This window comes from Salvelinus alpinus, chromosome 20, assembly GCF_045679555.1.
Source record: "Salvelinus alpinus chromosome 20, SLU_Salpinus.1, whole genome shotgun sequence".
NCBI classification, from domain to species: Eukaryota; Metazoa; Chordata; class Actinopteri; order Salmoniformes; family Salmonidae; genus Salvelinus; species Salvelinus alpinus.
Window position 1 is genome coordinate 19,888,622 of NC_092105.1, and position 23,613 is coordinate 19,912,234.

General features: G+C 41.7%; 1 pseudogene; it reads left to right on the plus strand.

Moving 5' to 3' along the window:
• The first annotated feature begins 6,045 nt into the window (after positions 1-6,045).
• Positions 6,046-22,978, plus strand: LOC139547082 (uncharacterized; annotated as a pseudogene).
• Positions 22,979-23,613: the final 635 nt, after the last annotated feature.

Below are 23,613 nucleotides of genomic sequence, written 5' to 3' on the forward strand. Positions count from 1 at the left end.
ATGGTGTAGCTGTGGTACTTTTTGAGGATCTGGGGACCCATGCCAAATCTTTTCAGTCTCCTGAGGGGGAACAGGCATTGTCACGCCCTCTTCACAACTGATAGTTTGTTGGTGATGTGGACACCAAGGATCTTGAAGCTCTCGACCCGCTCCACTTCAGTCCTGTCGATGTTAATGGGGGCCTGTTCGGCCCTCCTTTTCCTATAGTCCACGATCACCTCCTTTGTCTTGATCACATTGTGAGAAAGAAGTTGTTGTCCTGGCACCACACTGCCAGGTCTCTGACCTCGCTATAGGCTGTGGTGTCATCAGCAAACTTGATGACGGTGTTGTGATTGGCCATGCAGTCGTGAGTGAACAGGAAGTACGGGGGGGACTAAGCACGCACCCCTGAGGGGCCCAAGTGTTGACGTTCAGCATGGCAGATGTGTTGTTGCCTACCCTTACCACCTGGGAGCAACCCTTCAGGAAGTCCAGGACCCAGTTGCAGAGGAAGATGTGATATGATTAGTGATGAGCTTTGTGGGCACTATGGTGTTGAACGCTGAGCTGGAGTCAATGAGCAACATTCTCACATAGGTGTTCCTTTTCTTCTTTTTTTTTCTTGTGGGAAAGGGCAGTCTGGAGTGCAATAGAGATTGCATAATCTGTGGATCTGTTGGGGCGGTATGCAAATTGGAGTGGGTCTAGGGTTTCTGGCATGATGGTGTTGATGTGAGTCATGACCAGCCTTTCAAAGCACTTCATAGTTATCTACATGAGTGCTACCTGGTGGTAATCATTTAGACAGGTTACCTTTGCTTTCTTGGGCACACGGACTATGGTGGTCTGATTGAAACATGTAGGTATTACAGACTCGGCCAGGGAGAGGTTGAAAATGTCAGTGAAGACACTCGCCAGTTGGTCCGCACATGCTTTGAGTACACGTCCTTGTAATCCGTCTGGCCCCACGGCTTTGTGAATGTTGACCTGTTTAAAGGTCTTGCTCACATCGGCCACGGAGAGCGTGATCATGCATGCTTCAGTGTTGCTTGCCTCGAAGCAAGCAAAAAAGCCATTTAGCTTGTCTGGTAGGCTCGCATCTCTAGGCAACTCGCGGCTGGATTTCCCTTTGTAGTCCGTAATAGTTTTCAAGCCCTGCCACATCCGATGAGCGTCAGAGTTGGTGGAGTAGAATTCAATCTTAGTCCTGTTTTGACACTTTGCCTGTTTGATTGTTTGTCTGAGGGCATAGAGGGATTTCTTGTAAGCGTCCAGATTAGTGTCCCGCTCCTTGAAAGCGCACCGAGCTAGAGGCTCGGTTGGGAAATGACTTCTGGTTGGGAAATGTACGTACGGTCACTGTGGGGACGACGTCGTCTCTGCACTTATTGATGTAGCCAGTGACTGAGGTGGTATACTCCTCAATGCCATCGGAAGAATCCAGTGACATATTCCAGTCTGTGCTAGCAAACCAGTCCTGTAGCATAGAATCTACGTCATCTGAGCACTTCCGTATTGAGCGAGTTACTGGTACTTCCTGCTTTAGTTTTTGCTTGTAAGCGGGAATCAGGGAGATAGAATTATGGTAGATTTGCCAAATGGAGGGAGAGCCTTGCATGCGTCTCTGTGTGAGTAAAGGTGGCCTAGAGTGCAGTGTTAGTGCCATTATCAGTTTGTGGTGGTAAATATTTGGCTACGAATAATATAGATGAGAACTCTCTAGGTTGATAGTGTTGTCTGCAGCTTATCATGAGGTATCCTGCCTCAGGCGAGCAATACCTCAAGACTTCTTTAATATTAGACATTGCACACCAGCAGTAATTGACAAATATATACACACACACCCGCCTCTCATCTTACCAGACTTAGCTGCTCTATCCTTCCAAAACACGGGTAAGCCAGTCAGCTCTATATTATCCGTGTCGTCGCTCAGCCAAGTCTCAATGAAACATAAAATATTACCGTTTTTAATGTCCCATTGCTAAGATAGTCTTAATAGTAGATTGTCCAGTTTGTTTTCCAATGATTGCACAATTACAATAATAACAAGGGTAGTGATGGTTTACCTACTTGTCGGCGAATTCTTACAAGGCACTCCGCCCTCTTCCCCCTTTTTCTCTGTCTTTTCTCCATGCTGATGACGGGGATTGGGCCTTGTCTCAGCAAATCAGTATATCCTTCGCGTCGGACTCATTAACCTTTTCTCAATAGGGGGGCGCCATTTCGACTTTGTAAAAATTAGTTGCCAAATTAAACTGCCTCGTACTCAATTCTTGCTCGTACAATATGCATATTATTATTACTATTGGATAGAAAACACTCTCTAGTTTCTAAAACCGTTTGAATTATATCTGTGAGTAAAACAGAACTCATTTTGCAGCAAACTTCCTGTCAGGAAGTGAGAAATCTGAAATCGGGCACTCTGTTCCAGGGTCAGTTTATTAATTTGCATGTAATCTATGGGTCGACATGCACTGCATACGCCTTCCCCTAGATGTCAGTAAGCATAGAGAATTGGAATGGGGTGTCTAGGTAGATCTGAGGCCGTACAAAAGCTCTTGGAACCGGGTGTGCAGTCTTTTCAACGTTCGTCATGGCGCAAGACAGACCTCAGGATTGCATTCTGAAAAGCTCTCGTTATAGGCGTTAGATATATCCGGCTCTGATTTTATTCGATATAGGTGTTAAAAACATCATAATGTAGTTATTTTAAACCGAGTTATATCAGTTTATATCAGTATATTGCGATTTTCGGGATTTTATTTGTGCTGCGTTATGGTGGACACGTCTTCGCCACATGGCTAATGTTTGCTGCTAATTCCAAAGTTGAAAGTTGAAGACGACAATCTACAACCGAGCAACGATTATTCTGGACAAAGGACAACTTGCACAAGATTCTGATGGAAGCTCATCAAATAGTAAGAACTATTTATGATGTTAATTCGTATTTCTGTTGAAAAAATTTTAACTATTATTCCGCCATTAATTTCGGTGCGGTCTCGCTTTAACGCACGCTGTATGTCGTAGTAACGTTAATTTTAAAAATCTAACACAGCGGTTGCATTAAGAACTAATGTATCTTTCATTTGCTGTCCAACCTGTATTTTTCTGTCAAGTTTATGATTAGTTATTGATTAGATTAGGTGCCTCTCCCAAGATTTCTCCCGACATTTTGTTTGCAGTTTGGCTACTATTCTCATTGTATAACCACGATTTGTGCCGCTAAATATGCACATTTTCGAACAAACCATATATGTATTGTGTAATATGATGTTATAGGACTGTCATCTGATGAAGTTTTGAGAAGGTTAGTGAAAAATGTAATATCTTTTGCTGGTTTATTCGCTATCGCTAACGTGCATGAATCAATGCTGCTGTGTGGTTGGCTATTGTAGTAAGCTAATATAATGCTATATTGTGTTTTCGCTGTAAACACTTAAAAAATCTGAAATATTGGCTGGATTCACAAGATGTTTGTCTTTCATTTGCTGTACGCTGTGTATTTTTCATAAATGTTTTATGATGAGTATTTAGGTAATTCACGTTGGTCTCTGTAGTTATTCTAGCTGCTTTGGTGAGATTTTGTGATGGTGGCTGCAATGTAAAACTATGTTTTATACCTGAAATATGCACATTTTTCGAACAAAACATATGCTATACAATAAATATGTTATCAGACTGTCATCTGATGAAGTTGTTTCTTGGTTAGTGACTATTTATATCTTTATTTGGTCGAATTTGTGATAGCTACCTATGCAGTAAAAAAATGGTGGAGAAAAAAAAGTTGGGACTTTTGCTATCGTGGTTAGCTAATAGAAATACATATTGTGTCTTCCCTGTAAAACATTTTAAAAATCAGAAATGATGGCTGGATTCACAAGATGTGTATCTTTCATCTGGTGTCTTGGACTTGTGATTTCATAATATTTAGATGCTAGTATTTACTTGTGGGGCTATGCTAGTCAGCTTTTTTACTGATGAGGGTGCTCCCGGATCCGGGATGAGTACCAAGTAAAAGTTAAAGAGAAAATCTTTGTCCAGTTCGAGGTAAGTAATCGTTGTTCTGATGTCCAGAAGCTCTTTTCGGTCATAAGAGATGGTAGCAGCAACATTATGTAAAAAACAGAAAAGCACATTTGTGTAGGAGCCTGTAAAACGGCAGCCATCCCCTTCCTGCGCCATTATTCTGGACATTATTCGTTAATCAACTTATACATTCATGTTACTCGATATGATTATGTGAGACTGTAGAAAGATACATTCATCAAGATCTTTGATTGTGAGGCACAGGTCTGGATTGGCCTCATTCAGGTCCAGCAGGACATCCTCCTCCACCTCAGTTTGGGAATCATCAAACATTTGGATTTGTGCTGCAGAGGGCAGTCCAAACCTATTTGAACACAAAAAATAGAGACCAATCAGAATACAGAGAGATAAGCCACCTAAGGGGCAACAGAATGGGTCTGACCCAAATCAAGCCTAAGGGTTCAATTAAGAAAATACATCAGACGGTTCATATATTCACCTTGATTGATGAAATATCCATAAGAGAACCCAGGCTGTAACTTCTTGCATTGCTTATATTGGACCTTCACCAACTAGTTACACTGCACTCCTCCAAATGCAATTACACACAATGTCATTTTTAAGTTACATTTGGTTGCAAATATGTTATGGTGTAGCTGTACAAATAGAAACAGTCACAAAATGACCACTTATACCCTCTCCCCTTTGTCTTCCCTGCAGTGGATCAACCAGTTGTTCCAAATGCCACTTTAATTATGTAAAAGGTGTCTGCCTGCCTGGCTGCGGATCTGGGATATTCCAGTGAAATCAACAAGCCAATCTAACTAGCTACAAACAGTCACCACCACCACTCAAATCTATTGGAAAGAAACTGGCCAATACATTTCAAGCCATATTGGCTTGAACACAATGTCTGATCTGTGATTAACAACAAGCACACACCATAGACATCTAAATGACCAAGGACAACCCTATCACATCCGGCCACGTGCTCTAGCTAGCTAACGTTAGTGCTAAGAAAGTTGCAAGATGTTGGTCGGTGTTGTAGCTCGCTATATAGCTAGCTAGCTATCTAACAATTTTTTGACAGACAAACGCTTCGTTATAATGTTATGCATTTTGAAAAACAAATTAATAGATAATGGTCTTGTTGTTACCTTCACTTCCTGGCTAGCTACATGCTGCACCAAACAAGGCTCAAATTGATCACACTAACATTAGGTCACACCCCAATTAACACCACGCACCTACTGCACCACTGATGTTAGTTGGCCTCATGAACTCAACAGGCACATGGTTGAAATCACAAAACAGTACAGCCTAACTCTGATCCTTTTGGATTTCGATACATTTTCTCAAATCGCTAATTTTAACGAACAGATGAAGTTCCCGCTAACATTTAGCTAGATAGCTAATTACTCTAGCGCTAACATTCACTAACCATGTTAGCCAGCTAGCAACCTTCTCAATCTATACTTCTCAGATGCAGCTATATCTACAAACAAATATCTCGACCATTCACTTATCCAATATACTGTAACAAGTTTGGCCACCAGCTAACTACACTGCTGCACAATTCCAGCTGTCCTAGCACAGTTGGCAATTATTTGAAAATCAATCAATCATTCAAATTTATAATGAAGCCCATTTTACATCAGCCGATGTCACAAAGTGCTATATAGAAACCCAGCCTAAAACCCCAAACAGCAAGCAATGCAGATGTAGAAGCAGGAAAAGGAGGTTTCAAGTTACCGGAAGCTCAATCAACACTGCTCAGTGCCACCGCCCAACCTCTGTACAGTAACTCTCACCTGGGAGTTATATTAGCACAGAGGGTGTAAAAACAACTCTTAAATCAACACCTCTTAACACCAAAAATGTAAACACCAAGAAAATTAACATCAAATATGTATTATTCAGCAAATAAAGGGCATTATTGTCACCATAAAAGGTGAATGGAGGTGTTTTCGAGGAGGAATTTTAATGCTCGTTCACGCGCAAACAGTTTTATGACACCTCTGATTTATAACTGGAAACATGCGTATGGCGTGCGCCAGGTTTATGAATCTCAACATCCGTATGGCGTGCGCCAGGTTTATGAATCTCAACATCCGTATGGCGTGCGCCAGGTTTATGAATCTCAACATCCGTATGGCGTGCGCCAGGTTTATGAATCTCAACATCCGTATGGCGTGCGCCAGGTTTATGAATCTCAACATCCGTATGGCGTGCGCCAGGTTTATGAATCTCAACATGCGTATGGCGTGCGCCAGGTTTATGAATCTCAACATCCGTATGGCGTGCGCCAGGTTTATGAATCTCAACATGCGTATGGCGTGCGCCAGGTTTATGAATCTCAACATCCGTATGGCGTGCGCCAGGTTTATGAATCTCAACATCCGTATGGCGTGCGCCAGGTTTATGAATCTCAATATTCTTGTACATGCGCAGTCTTTTCAGAAATGGCGCAGGCAGAAATGTAGTGTGAAATTTACCTAACGTTTATAAGTGAAGATCAGGTGGGTAATGTACACTACATGGCCAAAAGCATGAGGACACCCCTTCAAATTAGATAATTCGGCAATTTCAGCCACACCCGTTGCTGACAGGTGTATAAAATCGAGCACACGGACATGCAATCTCCATAGACAAACATTGGCAGTAGAATGGCCCGTACTGAAGAGCTCAGTGACTTTCAACATGGCACCGTCATACAATAGGAAGCCACCTTTCCAACAAGTCAGTTTGTCAAATTTATGTCCTGTTAGAGCTGCCCCGGTCAACTGTAACTACTGTTATTGTGAAGTGGAAATGTCTAGGAGCAACAATGGCTCAGCTCACAGAACGGGACCACCCAGTGCTGAAGTGTGTAGCGTGTAAAAAATCTTCTGTCCTAGGTTGCAACACTCACTCCCGAGTTCCAAACAGTTGGCATAGTGCAAACTGTAATGTTACGTGGAGGAGGATTAATGGTCTGGAGCTGTTTTTCAACGTTCGGGCTAGGGCCCTTAATTCCAGTGAAGGGAAATCTGAAAGCTACAGCATACAATGACATTCTAGACAATTCTGTGCTTCCAACTTTGTGCCAACAGTTTGGAAAGGGGTTTCCTGTTTCAGCATGACAATCCCCCCTGTGCACAAAGCGAGGTACATACAGAAGTCGTTGCTCGAGATTGGTGTGGAAGAACTTGACTGGTCTACACAGAGCCCTGACTTCAACCCCATCAAACACCTTTGGGATGAATTGGAACACCGACTGCTAGCCAGGCCTTATTGCCCAACATCAGTGCTCAACCTCACTAATGCTCTTGTGGCTGAATGGAAGTCTCTGCAGCAATGTTCCAACATCTAGTGGAAAGCCTTCCCAGAAGAGTTGAGGTTGTTATAGTGGCAAAGGGTGGGCCAACTCCATATTAATGACCATGATTTTGGAATGAGATGTTTTACGAGCAGGTGTCCACATACCTTTGGCCGTGTAGTGTATATCTTGATTAATGAGAGGGGCGGGCTCTGACTGATCTGACAAGTCATTCTCAGATGTGATTGGGCCATCTGTCATGTTAATGCTGGAGAAACGGTCTGTCTGTCTGTGAGCGTTTGTGTGCCTGTGTACATTTTATTCATTTTTTGAGCTATTTTGCCCCGAGGCACTATGACAATACTCATTGGGATAGTTTATGTGTAAACATCTGACATGAGAGACTATTTATACAGAAGATTCAACTTCAATTGTTTAGTGAAACAATAAGTGGTTATCATATTATTATATATGAGATCCAGTTGGATGTCAATCACTGGTCAATCACTGGTCCTTAGGTCAGCTAGATTGTCAATTTGATTTCATAAATATACATGTGCATGTGTGTGCGTGCCTGAGTGTTCAAAAGGGTGAGTGCAGTGTAAGTGATACAGTATTGAAAATGTTTTCACACAGTGTGTTCTCAAACACCCCCTACCAACCACAACTTGTGGGCCAGCTCTGATTACCAGTTTGTATCTGACTGGGAAGTGACACACAAAGAAGTAGTTTGTAGTTGCTAAGTAACTGAAAAATAAGCTTTGAGGATTTATGTTTCTAATACAAAATCTGAGCCAGAACAACAGTTCTACAAGTGCTTCACTCCAATCTGTCAATCTGGGCCATGTAGCATCACGCCTTCTTTGTGTCTTTCAGTAAACAGACAAAGTATGTCAGATTTTTTGACCAAATGTTGTTAAGATGTTTTGTTTGAATGCCCGCCTTCCCTTCCTCCTTCTCCACCCATCATGACAAGCGTCAAGTGTTAAATACGGTACAACCACTAGTCCGTGTCAGTTCAATATTTCATGAGAGGACCTGAGTGTGTGGTATTTCCCTATGAAGTGTGTTCTAAACTGCTAGCCACAGTATGTCTGTTTGTCAGTCTGACAATGTGTCTAGACTCCTACTCCTAGTGGGTTTGTTCTCCAGATATATTAGGTGTAGTAACTTTTCCTGTACCAGAGTCCTGTACCATCATCAAACGTGACAACCTGAAGCATGTAGAAGTCCACTAGACTGACTGGTAATAGTAAATCCAATATTGGATGATGTGTTGCTGGATTCAGAATATTCTGTGCAGTTTTGTTTTGAATGTCGCCGAGAAATGAACAAAGGAGTTCTGTTGAATGAAGCCAAGGTCTGTTTGTGGAAAGGTCAAACATTCACTCATCTGTATTCCTGATACACTCATCATCTCCCTACTATCGTCACAGAGTGGTATTCACTTCTGCTATTTCTGTTATTGAAAATTAAATTTTTCATAAAACACACTGATAAATGTGCCAGTCAGGAAATGTGCCAGTCAGGAAATGTGCCAGTCAGGAAATGTGCCAGTCAGGAAACCGCATGCAGGAAATGTGTTGTGGTGAAGATAAAGGGTTCAGGAAGTCACCACAGAGTAATATCATTTTTCATGACCCTGGACGAGACAGGATATTGTTTTCCTCCTCGGATAGACCCTTCGTATTGTGTGCTAGTGCTGAAGGGTTATTCATCCCTATGCTGATTGTATCAAGTGTAATGTATTGATGTTCATTTGGATGATTGGCAGCCTCAACAGAGTAGGAGCCAGGTGTCTGTTCTGGTTCACTGGTTTTTAGCTAAAGATGCACGCAGCAGGGCACGGGTCTACGTTTGCAATGGGAAAAGGTAATGCTCATTTGAATGAGTCAGAGGAGGCTGGTGGGAGGAGTTATAGGAGGACAAGTTCGTTGTAATGGCTGGAAGGGAATGAATGGAAACAAGTCAAACGCATGGTTTCCATGTGTTTGATGTGTTTGACGTCGTTCCATTCATTCCCTTCCAGCCATTACAACGAGCCCTTCATCCTATAACTCCTCCCACCAGCCTCCTCTGGAATGTGTATATATTGCCATCCATTAGATGCTTTTTTCTAAAGCAATATGTCATGAAACTAATCAGGACTGACTCCTTTCCATTAAGTCCATTCCAGTCATTCCAACGAGCCTATCCTCCTATAACTCCCCCCACCAGCCTCCTCTGGATCGCTTGTATTGTGCTTGTTTCTGCAGAAATACGTAATCTCAGAACTGTTTGCAATCCCTTGTCTATTTCAGAATAAGCATACATTCTAATGTGTGTTCCCCTCTCCTCATTTATCATTCATTCTCAGACAGAGTTCAGTGTGTCAAATCGAAGGGCCTGTTGTCCGGACCTCTGGCAGACTCTATGGGGGTGCCACAGAGTTAATTTCTCTGTATACATCAATGATGTCACTCTTGCTGCTGGTGATTCTCTGATCCACGTCCGGATGAAAAGCGTGCCCAAAGTAAACTGCCTGCTACTCAGGCCCAGAAGCTAGGATATGCATATACTGGTAGATAATGTTCATGGTAGATTTGGAGAGAAAACACTCTAAAGTTTCTAAAACTGTTAAAATTATGTCTGTGAGTATAACAGAACTTATTTGGCAGGCAAAACCCCGAGGACAAAACATCCAGGAATTTTTTTGTATTTGAGGTGACTGTTTTCAATGATTTTTCTATGTGGATCTAGATTTCTAAGGCACTTGGTTGCAGTTCCTATTGCTTCCACTAGATGTCAACAGTCTTTAGAAATTGGTTGATGTTTTTCCTTTGAGAAATGAAGAAGTAGCCATTTCCTTTCTGGGAGTAGAGCCAAGTGTACTGTTGTGTTTGGGGCGCACGACCTGAAAGCTCGCTCCACTTTGTTTTTGTCCGCTATTGAACACGGTTTATTCCGTCTTAAATTTTATTGATTATTTACGTTTAAAAACACCTAAAGTTGTATTAGGAAAGTTGTTTGAAATGTTTGGATCAGGTTTACAGGTAACTTATTAGATACTTTCTAGTCATGTTGCGCGAGTTGGAACTGGTGTATTTTCTGAATCAAACGCGCCAAATAAATTGACATTTTGGGGATATAACGACAGAATTTATCGAACAAAAGGACCATTTGTGATGTTTAATGGACATATTGAATTGCCAACAGAAGAAGATCTTCAAAGGTAAGGCATGAATTATATCGTCATTTCTGACTTTTGAGTCGCGCCTGGCAGGTTGAAATATAATTTTCATGTGTTGGTACGCTGGGTGTTGTCCTCAGATAATCGCATGGTTTGCTTTCGCCGTAAAGCTTGTGGCTGGATTAACAAGAAGTTAATCTTTAAACCGATGTATAACACTTGAATGATTTATGAATTATTATTATGAGTATTTCTGTTTTAGAATTTGGAGTGCTGCTATTTCACTGGGTGTTGTCAAATCAATCCCGTTAATGGGATTGGCGCGCGAAGGGATCACTAAGAAGTTTTAACAAACCTCCAGATGAGCTTCAATGCCATACAACTCTCCTTCCGTGGCCTGCAACTGCTCATGCAAGTAAAACTAAATGCATGCTCTTCAACCGATCGCTGCCCGCACCTGCCCGCCCGTCTAGCATCACTACTCAGGACGGTTCTTAGAATATTAGAATATGAATTAGAATATGACTCAGAATATGTGGACAACTACAAATACCTAGGTGTCTTGTTAGACTGTAAACTCTCCTTCCAGACTCACATTAAGCATCTCCAATCCAAAATTAAATCTAGAATCGGCTTCCTATTTCGCAACAAAGCTTCCTTCACTCATGCTGCCAAACATACCCTCGTAAAACTGACTATTCTACCGATCCTTGACTTTGGCGATGTCCTTTACAAAATAGCCTCCAACACTCTTCTCAGCAAATTGGACGCAGTCTATCACAGTGCCATCCGTTTTGTCACCAAAGACCCATATACTACCCACTACTGCGACTTGTATGCTCTCGTTGACTGGCCCTCGCTTCATATTCGTCGCCAAACCCACTGGCTCCAGGTCATCTATGAGTCTTTGCTAGGTAAAGCCTCGCCTTTTCTCAGCTCACTGGTCACCATAGCAGCACCCACCCGTAGCACGCGCTCCAGCAGGTATATTTCACTGGTCACCCCCAAAGCCAACTCCTCTTTTGGCCGCCTTTCCTTACAGTCCTCTGCTGCCAATGACTGGAACGAATTGCAAATATCACTGAAGCTGGAGACTCATATCTCCCTCACTAACTTTAAGCATCAGCTGTCAGAGCAGCTTACAGATCATTGCATCTGTACACAGCCCATCTGTAAATAGCCCACCCAACTACCTCATCCCCATATTGTTCTTTTTTTATTTTTGCTCCATTGCACCCCAGTATCTCTTCTTGCACATTCATCTACTGCACATCTATCACTCCAGTGTATAATTGCTAAATTGTAATTATTTTGCCACTATGGCCTATTTATTGCCTTACCTCCCTAATCTTACTTAATTTGCACATACTGTATATAGATTTTTTCTATTGTGTTATTGACTGTATGTTTGCTTATTCCACGTGTAACTCTGTGTTGTTGTTTGTGTTGCACTGCTTTGATTTATCTTGGCCAGGTCGCAGTTGTAAATGAGGACTTGTTCTCAACTGGCCTACCTGGTTAAATAAAGGTGAAATAAAATAAAAAATACAGTCACCCTTGCCTATGTCTGCACAACAGTAACAGGTTTATAAACACACCTATTTAACTTTCTAAAATGGATAAAATGCCAGGGCCTCCTTGAACAACCACAAGCTGTGTCACTATTCAAATCATCACCTTGAATTACCTCAACACATCAGCGGTACAGTACTTAATATGCCTCACCACTGCTTGTAAAACAACCGCAGAGCTAAGAGACCCTCAGCCTATAAAAAACATTGTTCTACAATGTGTGTTCTCAAACTGAATGGATATGGAAGAATGAATAGGAATTTAATAGTAAGACTTAGAGTGATGCATCTCATAGAGCATTTCTCTACTTGACAAATGGCAGCTAGAAAACATAACGACTTGTGTAATCACATACTCTGTATGCTTAGACGTATCACATCTCTCAGAAACCTCACAGAGGACATGACTTATCGATGTCCTAAAACCTATCAAGCAAAAAAGCTGTTCACTTAGGGGACACATGTATAACAGGAAGGTAGAATTACATCCACTTGTCTCCTGAGGGATTTAGAATGGATTGAATAGATCCAGCCCATCAGCAAGGTGCCATTATTTACAGTGAAATCCATAGAGCCTAGCGGGATGAGTGGCTAAGTTAGTGAGTGAACAGAAACAGTGGTTCTGCTGTGGTAATTCAGGGCTAGACACAGACTTAGTGTAATAGATTGGACCCAGCTGAGCCCCATTATGGGTCATGCTATGATGTCATAGCCCTCTAGACTATAGGAGTGCGATGGTATAGAGCCCTCAAATTCAAATCTGGACCGAGAAAGCAAGTTGTAACACTTTTTTTTCTTTCTTCCCCTCTAATCAGGCACTGAATTAGACCTGGGACCCCACGTGGATGGGTGCAATTAATTGTCAGGTAGAAGAGAAAACCAGCAGGTTCTGGACCTCGTAGGGTAAGATTTCTTCTTAATGCCCCTGGTGGACGGAACAGACAGGTTACCTTTTTCCCGGTGTCGCCATGTCGACAGTGTGACTCCTTGGGGACCGGGGGGGAAGGTGAGGCGTGACACAGTGGTCATTGCTGTCATCAGTACTGATGTCAAGTGATGGAGAGGCTGATTAGTAAATCAATGCCCTCCCCTCTTAAGTCAATTATGGGTCATTTCTCCATCTGTCTGATGACATATAAAATATGTCGGTCCAATTAGGATTGACCTAAAGGTCTAAATGTGTGTCAGGTGATTTGTCAAAACAGATAGCAGAAAGTGTCAATTCAATTCTGGTCAACTGAAGCTTTGGGAGAGTCATTAGCATTGTGTTTTGTAAAATTGTTCCTCTAATTCTGTCATTTTTGCATTAAGTCAAATGTTTTAATGTTATCCATGGCTGGGTACAAAAGGGAAATTACATTTTAAAAACAAAATACATTACTACCTCAAGGTTAAAGGTCATGAGATTTTGATTCAACCAGTACAGGGACTGTGAGAGAAAATAATAAACAATTTGCTCAGAGAAACTGCACTGCTTTGTGTAGAGTGGAGAGAGTATAGTGTTAACTCCACTGGGTTGATGCAGGTAGAAAAACAAGACATTCATCTTCATACTGGCTGTTATTACTGTAATTAGTCAAGTGACAGATGATTACATCTGATTTTCTCTCTCTCTCTCTCTTTCTCTCTCTCTCTCTCTCTCTCTCTCTCTCTCTCTCTCTCTCTCTCTCTCTCTCTCTCTCTCTCTCTCTCTCTCTCTCACTCTCTTTCGCTCACTTTATTTCCTTCCCTCTAACTAACACAACTTTGTTTGTCAGGCAGGTAGTAGATCAAACTAGTCATCGCTGTGTGACACATCGGGTAAGGACTGCGTCCTAGATCCAAAGGGACCCTGATTATTACTGGGAACACCTGCACCTCCCAATATGATGTGGTACAATATGATGTGGTACAATATGATGTGGGAAGGAAAGGAGGATAGAGGGAGGGGTGGAGGTAGAAATGAGTTGTAGCAGTAGTTTACTGGAATGGTGAACAAATGTGTTTGATACAATTCCATTTACTCCATTTCAAACATTATTGTAAGCAGTCCTCCCCTCAGCAGCCTACACACACACACACACACACACACACACACACACACACACACACACACACACACACACACACACACACACACACACACACACACACACACACACACACACACACACACACACACACACACACACACACACACACACACACACACACACACACACACACACACACACAGCTGATTTATGCGGAGGGACAAAAAACGTATTTATTAAGTGTCATTTCTACTAGAGTTTATTAGCCACTTCCAGTGACATTATTACGCTCTGATCTCCAATAGTGCATGTCAAAGTGAAGCAAATGAAACAACAAAAACAAAATAATAATAATAATACAAATAATAATATATACATATTGACAAGGTCTGTTGTTTTCTCTCTTATCCTTTATCCGGTTCATTTTGAACTGCTGTAGGATATTTTGTCATTTCCTAGGCATCTAGGTCTCTACCCTAGTACTGTAGGCATCTATTTGTTCATGCTTTGTCTTGTAAGTTAACCTGAGGATATGTATATGACTTACTGTGAATGCTTTGTTAATGTCAGTATTGCTTTGTAACTTAAGCTTCATGCCTTGTATGTGAATCCATTCATTTTACTAAGTGATTTAATAGTCTTATTTAAATGCATAATAAATACTTGATTGCACATGGTTTTACTATAATATCAAATGGAGTCAGATAGTCATGTTAATTAAATGTAGATTGTTATATTATTTAACACTACAATGGTTACTGCAGTGATGCGCTGCAGAAACAACTTTCTGACCGGGGAGGACGAGAGCCCAGGTGATTGGAGTTATTAACTATGAATATGTCCTTCCTGCATGCCTGGGGCATGATAGTTCTGACGCACCTCATCAACATTCAATTAACCCAGCAGCCCGCTCTTCATCCTGTTGGGTTTCCCTCCCCTCCAGCTCTCCTCCTCCTGGTAGAGGCATTACAGCCCTGAGCTGCTGCTGCAGTCACAGAGCAGACTTGGATCTCTGTTAATGAGATCCATCAGCACTACTTACAGGCTTCTCCTGAAGAGGTGGATGGAGCGAAGGAACCAAACAGAGGTGTGTTGGAGTGCTACATAGAACAGGAAGGTCCCATCTGGGGAGGTCTCTTCTGAGCTGAGGAAGATATTTTTCTCTCTCCTCCTCTTCACCGCTCTTTCTTTCTCTCTACCCATCTGTCTTCCTATCTGTGGATCTGCCTGCGTCACTCTCTCTTTCTTCATTCTTTCAGTTTGTCCCCTTGTACAGTACAGATAGACAGATATGAGGTCTGTGACCTCCAATGAGTAAAATGAGTTGACTCTATTCACACATTGTTCACTGTGAGAATATGTCAGGATGACACCTTCGGAGGTGTATTGTGAAATCCAGTAAAGCAAGATCCCAATTGAAACCTAACTCTCTTCCTCCTCTCACTCTCTTCTCACCTTTCCTCATAGGTCAATGTCTCACACACACACACGCACGCACGCACGCACGCACGCACGCACGCACGCACGCACGCACGCACGCACGCACGCACGCACGCACGCACGCACGCACACACGCACGCACGCACGCACACACGCACGCACACACACACACACACACACACACACACACACACACACACACACACACACACACACACACACACACACACACACACACACACACACACACACACACACACACACTGTGTCCACCTTTAACTTGATCACAGGAGTGACTGTATTTAAGGACACTGTGCTGTTATTTTCATCCTGTAATTAATCTGTTTAAGCTATAATGATCCAGTTATTTCCCTTAGTATACTGAAAACAAAACTGTAAACAATTATGAAATTAGATCAGAGATCAACACTAGGTAGGTTATTTTTGTATGTTTGTCCATTTCTAATGAATGAAGTAAGAACCTTTTGAAACCACATTTGAGTAATCCAATACACACCTCTAGAAATATGTTTTCTGACTACAGCACCATAGTCAAACATAGGAGTGGACCCTAGACTTTGGATGACTCCTCACATCCACTGAAGATCCCTTCCAGAGGGACCTGACCCTCTTTAGCACTATACTGTAGGAGTTTATCTTTCCTCTATTGCCATTGACCTGTCCTTACATCCTTTCATATGAGAGAGAGAGAGAGAGAGCTGACTGAAATGGTTAATACCAGTAATCACACCCAGGAAAGAAGGTTGTCTACTAAAATCAAGCAATTAAATGCCAGTCGCAATCTGTGTGATTTATATGAATATCCTCCGCTTTTTCCCATTTATTGAATATGGACTCCTTAAGTGCAGTTATGACATTGGATCCCCATGAAATCATTTAAAATTAAATACTGACTTATCTGACATGTCTAATGATGTAAGTACTTAAGTTCAATCAAATTTGAAACAATACATTAACTTACAGAACCCCCATTACAAGAGATAGACATTAATTAAAGTGGATAAAACCGTTTTGTCTTTTACCTTCATACATTGCATACTAAGTAGCCTAGCTGTCAGAAAATATGTTTTATTCACATCATTCCCTACATGATTCCCTGTAGACATTCTGACATTCCTGTCAGTGCCACGCCGGATAGGTTAGTGTGATCTATCTCTGGTGATGGTTTGGGAGAGGGCCTGTCGGCCCGGGAATTGTCTCTCATCGCTTTTTATCCATTGTATGGATGGTACATTTTTTGATGTCATATTCAAACATTGATTTTCACCAGAGCTGAGAAAGGTGAGGCCACTAGAGAAGATAAAAGATCCTGAGATAATGATGACCTGTTATTCTAACAAAGCACAAAGAACACATCAAACAGTTCATGGAACAATTCCATGTTTCATTATGAATGGAATAGCGATCGTACAATATACGAATTAGAGGACGTATAATATCATACGTTTTACCTGGATTGTGAAATAGCATACAAATTGGATGATATAACTTATCATATGTCTTGGAGGATGTAAAGTACTATATGTTTTTTCTCTGAGACCAGGTTACTTGTTGCATCAAAACAACAAAGGAGAATTACAAGGGCAATTTACGTTGCTGGTAAGGTGAACTAATGACAAAGGTTAGGATAATTCACGTGAAAGGATAAGATAACTAAAAGGACGAAGGTTAGGATAATTCACGTGAAAGGAGAACTAAAAGGACGAAGGTTAGGATAATTCACGTGAAAGGAGAACTAAAAGGACGAAGGTTAGGATAATTCACGTGAAAGGATAAGAGAACTAAAAGGAATAAGGTTAGGATAATTCACGTGAAAGGATAAGAGAACTAAAAGGAATAAGGTTAGGATAATTCACGTGAAAGGATAAGAGAACTAAAAGGACGAAGGTTAGGATAATTCACGTGAAAGAATAAGAGAACTAAAAGGACGAAGGTTAGGATAATTCACGTGAAAGAATAAGAGAACTAAAAGGACGAAGGTTAGGATAATTCACGTGAAAGGATAAGAGAACTAAAAGGACGAAGGTTAGGATAATTCACGTGAAAGGATAAGAGAACTAAAAGGACGAAGGTTAGGTGAATCTACGTAGCAGGTTAGGTGAACTTGGGGAAGGTTTAGCTAAAATGCTACAGTTGTCCCCTACATTACTCAAACACGCAACCTTTGGATTGATAGATGACCGCGGATTACCACCCCCCCCCATCCTCCCCAACCAACCTCACTACTTTTGTTTCTGTTTAAATTAACTAGACCATTAGTAATTATTATACCTCTTGGAGGTGCTCAGAAATACACAAAGTGTGTTTGAATCGCTCTAAGGTCATGCTGAACACTGATGAATACACTTATTTCATAAATCTATCATGTATCATTTTAAAACCTTAGCTTTAAAACATGTTCTTCAGTTTATACTGCTTTTTGCCTGCTTTGTTGATTATTTCAAAGACAACGCCTTCAGACAAACCTTTAGACTGTCTGGCTGGGCCCATAGGGAATGGAAAACTGTCACTTGTTTTTTGGGTGGAACTCTTTGAAGCACATTCTGGCATGATTTAGTTTATGGGGACTGGATTGATTGATGGACAAACATAGCCTGCGGCAGTGCTTCCTGTCATAACAGAGTTGTGTGTATGAAGCGCTGACAGACTTGGTTTGGCTGGGAGAGACAGGAGATGCATTGAGACTGCTCTGCTCCAGGGATGACACAGAGGGTCTTCATAGTCCTGGACAGACCGTGAAACTATGGCAGGCACCTGGGAATATCAAAAACCGAATAAATTAATAAATAATTAAGTGAATGAATAAATCCATGTGTAAATAGAGAGAGAAAGATGATGTGTTGAGCTGCTTTTCTTTCAGCCGCCGTCATGGAACTCCATCGCTCTGACATATACTCGTAGTCAGAGTAGCCCGTGTCTCACCACGGATAAAGATGGATCAAAACCTTGACATCAGAACCTCCGATGGGCCCGCTCCGATCATAGCCACACAACACAGACCAATTACGCTAATCAATCCAGCATAACGCAGACAGGAAACCTTTCATCAGAACGTCACCTGGGACTCATTTCGGCAATGATGTGAACGTCAGAGCTTATTCACTGACAGCTACTTGTAATGCAAAGGATGTAAAAAAGGAATGTGGTTCTTCTAATGTATTTTTAAAGAGAAAAATATCTACAAACAAATTAGCGATGCTGGGTTAAGGTCCTGACGTTACGTTGTCATGGGTTTCACTATTCATCTAGATATGGTATTTATGGAATAGGAAAACAAAACAGTAAGGCAGCCTTGGAGTAAATAGAAAATAGAAAATAGAAGCTACAGATCAGCTATACATATTTCAGCAAAGCTTGGTTATTCCAGAGTGGCTGGAGTATGTAGTCTGGTCACACACGTATCCTCCAGAGGCCTGTAAACAGGAGCAGGTGGTCTGGAGCAGGTGGTCTGAGAGCCCAGCACACCTGCTATGGAGACTGAACACACTGTTTCCCCTGGCAGGGCTTTGCTGTTTCTACCACTACAGAAACACAACATTATGGTCTTGAGGAAAACACTCACATAACACTATCACAATATACAGTGTAGACAACGCATTATTTAGAATAATGGAACATAGGATTATGTTAGGATAATGGAACATAAGATCATGTTAGGATAATGGAACATATCAGTCATAGCCTTGATGGGGTACAGTGTTCAGCCTTGGCAGTTTAACAGAATCTCTGTGATATCCACCCTACACACACCACAGAATCTCTGGTATATCTACCCTACACACACCACCATCAGGCCAACAGTTTGTGTGTGTGTGTGTGTGTGTGTGTGTGTGTGTGTGTGTGTGTGTGTGTGTGTGTGTGTGTGTGTGTGTGTGTGTGTGTGTGTGTGTGTGTGTGTGTGTGTGTGTGTGTGTGTGTCAGATTAAACGGTCCCATATTATATTGCTGGCAGAGAAGGAAACGGTCATCTATAATTCTATGAATTTAAAGCATCTAACTGCCTCACACACCATAAAATGACAATGTCAAATTGACTGCGCCAGGTGATCTTTAGTAATAATAGCGAAATATGGTTTGATCATGAATGAACCATTAGAGCACGACGGATCGGACTGCTTTTGTATGGTTATGTGCATTAGTCATAACATGCATTGTGTGAAATGTAATTGGCTGGTTATATAAAGTAACAGAAAGTACATCTGGTTGGCGTCATTAAAGGTTAGCTGGGCCAAGTCAGCAGTGTAACCCACAGGTTAACGCCACAACTCTCTTAATTCATTGAAAACCATGCACGAAAACACTATAGATGTCACACCCTGATCTGTTTCACCTGTCTTTGTGCTGGTCTCCACCCCTCCCCTCTCCCATTATGCCCAGTGTATATAGACCTGTGTTCTCTGTTTGTCTGTTGCTAGTTCGTTTCATCAAACCTACCCACGATTTTCCCCGTGCTCCTGTCTGTCTCTAGTTCCTGTTTTCTAGCTTTCCCGGTTTTGAACATTCTGCCTGCCCTGACCACCCTGGATTACTGACCTCTGCCTGCCCTGAGCCTGCCTGCTGTTCTGTACCTTTTGGACTCTGATCTGGATTACTGACCTCTGCCTGCCCTGAGCCTGCCTGCTGTTCTGTACCTTTCGGACTCTGCTCTGGACTACTGACCTCTGCCTGCCCTTGACCTGTTGTTTGCTTTCCCCCTGTTTTGTAATAAACTTTTGTTACTTCGAAACTGTCTGCATCTGGGTCTTCTCCTGAGCCTTGATAATAGAGTTAATGTAAATATGGAAGGAGTATGATTATTAGAGAATTACTGCAACCGAGATTACCAGCTGAAGTTAAAAATTTGAGGACATTCACAAAAATGTACCACATTCAAAATGCAGTCAGTCAGGGTTTTTCTGAAATGTTTTACTTGAAAGTAGAAAGCAGTCAATTATGGGGATTTTAGTTAATCTTTTAAATGTTGTGAGAAAATAACATGGCTCGTATGTTAAGGGCTTGTAAGTAAGCGTTTCACGGTAAAGTCTACACCTGTTGTATTTGGAGCATGTGACAAATAAAATGTGATTTGATTGCTTTGATCCATTGTTTGTGTTGAGACGTTTTTCCTGCAGGCTGTTCAACACCTAGTTCCTCCACAGACACATTATCCCTCTCGTCAAGTGATTTAGACCTGAGATCTCCAGAAAGACAGTCTAAAAAGGCCAACACAACCTTAGGAGATAAGGCCATCGACTCTTCAGCAGCAAAAGGGGTATGAATACTGATACTAGATGTTGATAATGCCATTTCTGTGTTTGCTCTTCATGGAGATTCCAACAACAGAAACCAACCCTAAATTGTTAAACTTTTCTCTTGTCTTAATAGATGGTCTGAGATGCTCTGACTAGTAGACCTGGTGGGTAAGACGTATTAGAAGAGTACCAGACAACCAAAACATTGGACCACAGAACAAGGAGAGATGATTGCCATCTTAGTCAGCCACGTGAAAGAGATGCAAGGGTAAGCTTCTCGTTAGCCAATCTGGCCACAAACAATGGACAAAACAATCTAACTATTCATTAATGTAATTTGGCATCATTATGAGACTGTGGAAAGATACAGTACCTTCATCAACAAAACTTTGGTTAAACATATTTGGCGTGTGTATGCTTTACTGTTTTTGAGCAGGAGGCTTCCCACTCGCCAACAGAGAGAACCTTATGCTCTTGGAATTGTGACACTCTTTCCTTCGTTGAGAGATCCTTTTTCCGCCAAAGGCTATGCAAGTGCTGGTAGAACATGCATGCCTTAATATTTAGACACTTGTTCTGTGGACTGAAAGGGGCATCAAAGTCATAGAATCAAGTCTAAAAATAATAAACATTTGACTACCATGTTGGTCACCTTTTCCCACATCTAAGGAACAATTCTGTCACGGCTATTGAAAGAAGTGGACCAAAGTGCAGCGTGGTGAGCGTACATATCCTTTATTTTGGAATGACGCCAACAAAACAAGAAACAAACATGAAGCTTACGAGGGCTAAGTGCCACAAACAAAGTTAACTACCCACACTGAAAGGAGGGAAAAAGGGCTACCTAAGTATGATTCCCAATCAGAGATAACGATAGACAGCTGTCCCTGATTGAGAACCACACCCGGCCAAAACATAGAAATAAAGAAACATAGAAAACAAAACATAGAATGCCCACCCCAAATCACACCCTGACCAAACCAAATAGAGACATAAAAAGGCTCTCTAAGGTCAGGGCATGACAACTTCTATGATCCTGACACTGGCAAATAATATCTGAATTATTGCCTGAATACAGTATCAAGGAAGACTTCACTTCGACCCATCAAGAAGAGTACTTCACCCCAGTCGAGGGCCCAACCCATAAGAGAAAGACTGGCCTGGACCACCAGCTTGTTGGTGATGCTTGCAGGGAGGCCATATCATTCCTTGTACACTCTGCCAATGAAAAACAAATCTACCAGTAGATGGAGGTGTTCCAGTATTGCCAGGAACTAGTTTATAGTCCAGAAAGAAGCACAGACGTCCTCACGGTCATTCCCAGGCTTCTGGACATCGGAATTGGTGAGTGATGTAGTATGTCTTGGAATCAGAACTACTTTGTCTGATTGAGAACAGTATTTTGTGGTGGTCATGAAGGTGAGTTGATCCACTTTGTTTTAGGTGAATCAGGACTTTTTGCTGATGTTTGACGATGAAACATCCTCTAAGCTCCTTGAAAAGCGGGACACTGTATTGAAGCCTAAAGTCATCAAACTGGCAAAATCCCTGACTACGACTACCAATTTGTGTTGGCTCCTGAAGTCCACAGAAAAACTGCCAGAGAATGACAGTGAAACCAGTAAGTGGATTCTCTCTTGGGTAATGCAATGTTTTAAACTCAGCGATGTTGTTTTATGTGATTTGGGGTGTTTGCCTTTTCTTGCCCTCAGACTGGGACAATGATATGTCCTCCCTACTGCTGCTTCATCTCCTCCCACCACCAGCAGGAGGTAAGAGGACCAAGATCAGTGCCAGTGATGCTGTGGGCAGACTAGTAAACTTTCTTAAGGTGAGATGACACAGTCATTGTTTTGTCATTTCTTTTTGGGGTTGTTTCTTCATTGTCTTACCATGTGGAGAGTGACTTAAAAATACCCTTTGGTATTTTTAAGTCACTCTCCACATGGTCAAGCTGCAGTATTAAAGACCACCGTAATGGGAGCAATGTTCGACAACCATATCTCCTTGCCATTGGAAGAAGACAGGGAAAGATTGACAGATACTACATCGTGGTGGACAAGAGGCTTGTTCCCTGGCAGGAAAATAGTGGTTTGTGTGTGTTTGATGAACTGTTCAAAGCACACTTTGTTTTTAACCTGACGTATGATGACGTTCTTATCAACTTCTACTAATTTGTGCAGGCAACCATCTACAACATTGCTGTAGAGTTGAGGACAACTTCTTAACTAGATAAATAAGTGTTACGGTGCTTTTGTTGTCAAGCGTTGCACAGAAACAGCCAGTCATTGATATCTCATTTGAGCATAGCTTCTATCCCTCCACCAAGTTTAGATTGGTCTGGGCTCAAGATGGTTGTAGACAGCAGTTTTCAACATACTCAGGTTTCAGAAATGTTTTATTTATTTATCCTTTATTTAGGCAAGTCGGTTAAGAACAAATTCTTATTTACAATGACTCAAAATGACCGTTTTGAGAAGAATGTACAGAGTCTTGCTAAAGATATATGTGCCTCCATCATTGCCAAGTTGCAAGCTAGTGGTGTTGCAAATAGTGTTGTGTCAACAGTAGTGTGTGATTTAGAAGAGCTTACTACCGGGCTGCACTCCCAAATGAAACCATACGTTCTGTCAGTTCTGCCTATGGATAACCCCTCTATGTCGGATGCAAAGGATAGTTTGGGGAACTTAGAAAACCCATTTGCCAGTTTTAACACAGAAACAAAGAGAACAAAGTACTTCAACCAAAAATGGATTGGTGTGTAGCCAGTAGAAGTAGTGTTGGGAGTTAGATACGATAGCAGGCAAAATAAACAAACAGGCATGCATGTTCAAGTCCCAGTGAAAGACACTTTTGTAAATAT